Consider the following 6,844-nt stretch of genomic DNA (forward strand, 5'->3'; position numbering starts at 1 on the left):
CCATCATATGCCATGATATCATATTTAGTATTCATATATATTTATGAAAAATATCATATATTATGTCATACATATATCATTATTCATGATAGTTTTTCTTTTAAAAAATATATATTTGATGTATTCCATAATTATTTTCATGTATTATTTTAAAATTCATTATAATTAAGGACAATGATGTCAATTGACATCCTAGGTTAGATGATCAAAGTTTAATGTCTAGTTAAATATACATGATCCTTTAATTTTAGAGAAAACCTATTGTACATCTCAAAAGAACTATAGACTTGACTTGTATGTATTTTTGAGGCACACTAGATACAAGTGAGATGTTAGGAGGATGAAAAAAACTCAATGTGTTGATTTAGTGCATATTTTTGAGTTAAAGTTTCATCTTAACAATATATTATGAAAAGTCCAATCATTGGGAAAGTTAGTATACAAGTCATGTGCATTTAGCTCAAAGAACACAGTTATAAATTATGTTTTGAAATTATTTCAAAATCACTTTAGAAAACCTTGGTGAAGTCTATCTTATGACAGAAGTTATCATTGATTAATTGAACACAAAGTAGAGTGAAACATTGAAATTTTTCAATAGTTTTAAATTTTATGTCAATCTTTGAAAATAAAGATTATTTTTATAGAAAACTACTTTTTCTTGATAGTATATAATATAAATAATGTCTATGTGAAATTTTATGATTTTAAAAAAATCAGAGAATTATTAAGAGATTTATGAATTTTGGTCTAAAAATGAAATTAGAAAAGAAATGTCAATCAATTAAGCAATCGATTCACCCACGCATGAATTCATTGGTCAATCGAATAAAGGTAATTTTCGTGAACATAGAGGCTCATAGAATCGATCAAGTAATTGATGTACCACCCCCTATCTCGATCAGCTGATCGATTAAATCTCAACTTCAATCAATTCAGATAGGCTGTAATCGATTGATAGCTGAAACCAATCGATTAGGAAGGCTGATTTTGGTTTAAATGGTTTGATTTCAATCTATTAAGCTATGTTTAGTTCATTTAACCATCCTTAACCCTCTTAAATGGATTTATAAGTATTTAAGGGAGGTTTTTCTTGATGAAACAAGAATGAAATGGTTAAAAAAAAAAATAACTTAGAGTAGGAGGAGGTTTAGTTTCAAAATAAATTTTGAACCTCAAAATTTCAAATTTTGATTTTTCTAAAGGTTAAAGACCTCCAAGTCATTGTTGGCACAATGATAGAAATTTAAGACATATTTTGAAGGGGAGTTTCTCCTTAAAAGATATGATTTAACTTTATTTTTCAGATAAGGAAATAATGGAAGGTTGAGAATTTTCATTGTTATGAGTGCTTGAGGATATGCATTGAAAATAATGAAAGATTGAAAATCTTCATTGTGATGGATAAATACTCAAGGGTGAGCATACGATATATGCTCAAGGGTGAGCATATGATACCATGAAAGGTATGAGACTTTCATTACGTTCATTTGATAAAATTAACTCTTAAAGGGGTCGAGTTTTTTTATGTGTGTCGAAAGGGGAGAAAATATAGGGTTAAGTTAGAAATCCACATTCATGCTTCGAGCATGGGGATGAAGTTAGAGTTGGGATAATATGAATTAGCCTAACTTATAGATTGTCAAATATCAAAAATGGGGAGATTGTTGGTGTAATTGTTCCCCTGGTCAAGGTTGACCAGTTTGACTAATCTCGAGTGGATTCGAGCTTGAGTTTCGATATTTAGACAATATGTTGTGGACAATATGTTTGGACAATATGTTATTTGACAATATGTGAGAAAGGTCAAGTAGGTCAAGGAGGACTGTATTTGACTAGTAAAGTTCTAACTAGAGATTAGACAAGGTAAGTCATAACTCAAGGGTTAAGCAAAGGGAAAGTCTAAGTGTGTTAGAGAGGACTGCACGTTAGCAAGGAAAGTCCAAGTGGGTCAAGGAGGACCGTACGTTGGCAAGACAAATCCTAACTCGAGAGTTAGGCAAAGGAAAAGTTCAAGTGGGTCAGGAAGGACTACATGTTAGTAAGGAAAGTCTAAGTTGGTAAAGGAGAACCGCACATTGGCAAGGAAAGTCCTAACTGCGATTAGGCAAAAAAAAGTCCAAGTGGGTCAGGAATGACCGCACGTTGGCAAGAAAAGTCTAAGTGAGTCAAGGAGAACTATACGTTGGCAAGAAAAGTTCTAACTATAGTTAAACAAGCAAAGTCCAAATGGATCAAGGAGGATCGCACGCTGGCAAAGGAAAACCTTAATTGAGATTAGGCAAAGGGAATTCCATGTGGGTCAAGGGGGGCCGCACATTGGCAAAGTAAAGTCCTAACTATGGTTAGGCAATAGGAAAATCCAAATCGATTAAAGAGGACCACACTTGGTGATCGGAAGTCTAACGGGAAGTTGACAAAGTCTAAGTAGGTCAAAAGGTTGATCAGACACTTGGTGGAGAAGTCCCAACAGGTCGCAGTTGATCGGAGATTGGGTAACGGAACCCTAGACTTGGGTTAAGAAAGTTAGGGTAGGGTAATCAATCAGTTGATCAATTGAGGGCATCTCTTTGGGAAGTGCATGGTGAATCGATCAAGTGATTGATTGAAAGCTGGTTTTCGCGAAGCACAGTGCATTGCATTGTGCTAAATCGATTAGAAAAAATTCCAATCGATTGAAGATAACACGAGAGGCTTAATCGATTGGCTAGTCAATTAAGCTCAAACAAAGAGCTTTTGAATCAATCAGGTAATCGATTGAAGCTGAGTGATCGATTGGGAGAAGCTCATGAGTGAACAGATGGCTTCATAATCGATTGGATGATCGATTAAATAGACCCCTAATCGATTGGCTAATCGATTAAGTGATGACAAAAAGAGTCATTGTGAGATTTGGACGGTTGGATGCGTTCGGATTTGACATGATAATCGATTGGGGGTAAGGCCAATCGATTGAGAGTCCTAATCCGCGTTATATAAAGGTGATGATGAAAATTCAAACGCAACTCTTCTTCTCCACTCTTCATCGTCGATCCTTAAGCTTTGGAAGACAAGTGTGTTGCACTTTCCAATCGATCAAGAGGTATTTACAAGTTACAAGAAAGCAAGCAAAATTTTTATTTGTATTGTGTATTTTCTTCTTATTTACATTATATTTCTTGTTTGTGAGCTTGTAAAAGGTTTTTTCACCTCCGGAGTGTTTCCGAGAAGGAGTATTTTCATAGTGAATATTATACTCTGTGTGAATCCTTGGATTAGTCATCTCGTTGAGGTGGATACTAAGTTAAATTCGTGTGTTAACATTGCTTCGAGTGTTTTCCACTACAATTCATCATTAAAGAAGCGATTGGAGTTAATCATCCCCTCTAGTTCACCGGAGTATCCTAACAAATAGAATCATAAAACTTTTAATGTGAAATTAAAATCTTATTTATAATAGAATTTTTTTCCTCTCCATATCTTTCCCATTCACACGTGTCCAATATTTTTAGGGATGACTCCCAGCAAACCAATAATTCATGAAGTAACAATCTCCGAATCATATAAATAAGTTAGGTTAGAATTGTATTATAGAATAACTTCTCAAATTGATCAATTGATTTCAATTAATCCAAATAATAGCGAAGCTGTGTCGTTGAACTAAGTATATATCAATGGACTAGAATTTTAAAACTTAAATCTTTATTAAAATATCAATTGATTTTAAATTACTATTAAAAATCAAATTATTTAATCAGTAATACTGTTTCACAAAATAGTTTAGTTAATTAAAACTAAATATTTATTTATTTTTTAAATGATAATTTTATGGTCAAATTTAGCCATTTGTTAATGTAGGTGATTGCCTTTAAATCAAAGCAAAAGGACAAATATAAACTCTTTTGAGAAAGAAGAGAAGATGCTACTAGCAAACAAAATAATCTCTTATATTTTGTGGGTGCGCACCATTTAATTGAAACGCAATTAATTATCATAACATTTATAACAAAACAAAATATTAAAAATGGAGGCTCATGACTCTTCTCTCTAACTTACTTTAAGAGAGGATGCCATTGTTCACCAAAAAGATGAAGGTTAACTCTAAAGTCCTCCCTACCAATCCCCAAAAGGCTCAATTTATTTGTAAAACATTTCATTCTCAATAAGAATTCCAATCTAAAATTGTCAAAAACCATCCCTGATTAAAAAGATAAAATTCTCTAATGTTATTTTCTTGTTTTTCCCCCTATAATTGTGTTTCTAAAAGTAAGATTGTAAATGAGCAAAGTCAAAATCAAACTTTGTGATATTTAAACTTATTTGATAATTTAATTCAGCTAAGTGTGTAAAATAAATTAAGACATTAAAATGATTATTCAAATTTAATTTCATTTTTTTTATGAATTTAAACAATTAGTAATATAATCAAAATATCATATTAGAAAGACCTAAGAAAAAAATCATGAGTTTTAAAAGTGATAAATATATTTCCATTGGGATGAGATCTTTTGGGTGGAGTCTAAAATTAAAATCATAAGGACTTAAATCCAAAGTGGATAATATTATACTATTATGGATATATGTAAATTTTTGGTCCCAACAAATGATATCAGTCATGGTTTAGACCGGATATCATATGAGGTAGTCTTAAACGAAGTTGAGGGGAGGTCCGAAGCAAGCCAAGAGTGATCGGACACTTATGGGGAGACCTAAAGCAAGTCAATAGTGACCGAATACTTGTAAGGAGACCCGAAACAGATCAAAAGTGATCGAATGCTCGCTTGAGGGAAGGATTAGGATGTGATCTTTTGGGTAGAGCCAAAAAATAAAACTATAAGGGTTTAGACTTAAAATGAATAATATCATACCATGATAAAAATATGTGAATTCTTTTGGACCCAACATGAACTTGATTCAAGCTTGACTTGAATTTAGTTCGTTTAAATATTATTGAGTTCTCGGTTCAAATTTATTTGAATATTTAAAAATTTTACAATTTTAAATTAATTTAATTAATTACTAAGTTTGATAATACAAATTTATTCATTTATTTTAAAAATTGATTTAATTATTTATATGTTAAAAAAAATTTATTGATTAACATTATTTATACATTTTGTTCATAAATTATTATTCATAAGCCCCCGCTAAGATGCGATGGTAAAATACTTTTACAATTAACCAGACATTTACAGGTCAATTTCTAAACATAAATGTTCCAATTTATCCGATCGAATATTAAAATTGTTCAGGAACATTTAAATCATTTACATGCCTATCTTAAAGGCTCGTAGCAATATAAATCAACCCTGAGATCTTTAAGCCTCTTCTTTTTCATTATTCATTTTTCATTTTGATCGACAATATAATAGTGCGCCATGGCCATCCCCAATCCACTTAGGCTAGCTTTGGACCACCACTTTATGCAGCAATCCATTTAGAGCTATGGCATCGTCGTGTAGGCTTGTCGACTCACCGAGAGAAACTGCCCTTTGCCAGCCTGATCTTCCAATCTTCTGGTGGCATGTAAAGAGTCTTTTTTGTTTTTTTTTTAAAGTCTGGCACCGAGCTCTTCTGCTAACTCTTTGCTTCAGGGAGAGTTTTAAGTTTACTGGCTGGAACAGAGAGAGATAGAGATAGAGATAGAGATAGATAGAGAGAGAGGTCATACTGTTGGAGCGAGGTCAGCAGGTCCACTGTCCCCATGCTTTCCCAGTCAATGCTGGCTCTTTGAACTTTCCCTTTTCTTCTGAATAAATGAAGACGAAAGAAGGAAAGAGGAAAAGATGTTAATTTATTGGGTGCAGTTGGTGTGGCGCTGTGGCTGTGGTGGGTTTATGGTTACTGGCTTCTTTAATGGTAGTAATTTATTGGGTGGGGTGACAAGACCTGGAGCTGCTTTGCCCATTTCCCGGCCGCGCTTGTCCCCTCGGTGCTACTGAATCAATCACTGCTCCCATTACTTGCTCTGCTTTGCCTTTCTTTGGAAATCAATGAAGGCTTCCCTTGTCCTTACTCCTTCCCTAGTCCCTCCCTCCTCCTTCGCTCGGCGACTCACCACTAACTCAGCCTCACTGAACTGCTCTGTTCGGCTCGGCTCTACTCTGTTTCTTTTAAAATGGCATTAAGTTTTCACTGACTCGGGATCCAGCGAGTTGGGCCACACAATGCCAAGTCTGGGAGATGGGTGGGAATCGGCCCAGCTCGCATCTGTATCAAAATAACATCTACTTCGCGAGCTTTTTCAAACCGTTTGAACGAATAACTCGTAGCGCCTTAACTCATAGGGAGGGGTATGAAGAACTGCATCGGACTTTCGGAGATTCGAACCTTGTAGTTTTGGTTTAACCTGAGACTGTAACTTTTGTTGTTGTTCTGTTGCTGCATGGGTTATACCGGAAATTTTGATTAAGAGTTGTTTTATCAATCCGAAATTTCTACTTGAGAAATACCTTCTAGATGCTCATTAAATAATAAGAATAAGAAATTAATGTTTAATTATATAATTATGACATGATTCTAAATTTTATTCCAGCAAAGCGAAGGAAGATTTTTATGCCCTGTTCTAGATGAAAAATAATAATTAGATTTTAAATTATATTATGAGAAACCTAATTTTATTTATATTTAAAATTTTAAAAAAGATTATATCCACTTTATATGAATATAGAATGAATCAAAAATGTTCTATACCATAAACTTTGTACTGCAGACATAACTTATTTAAATGGACCTCTGAAAGTTAAAGTAACTTAAGCAAGAGTTACAAAATGGAATAAATATAAAAAAATATAAAATTGTGAAATAAAAAAAAATATAGTATGATGAAAGAACAACGAAAAAGGAGGACACTATAATCTCACTT

This window comes from Zingiber officinale, chromosome 7A, assembly GCF_018446385.1.
Source record: "Zingiber officinale cultivar Zhangliang chromosome 7A, Zo_v1.1, whole genome shotgun sequence".
Lineage (NCBI taxonomy): Eukaryota > Viridiplantae > Streptophyta > Magnoliopsida > Zingiberales > Zingiberaceae > Zingiber > Zingiber officinale.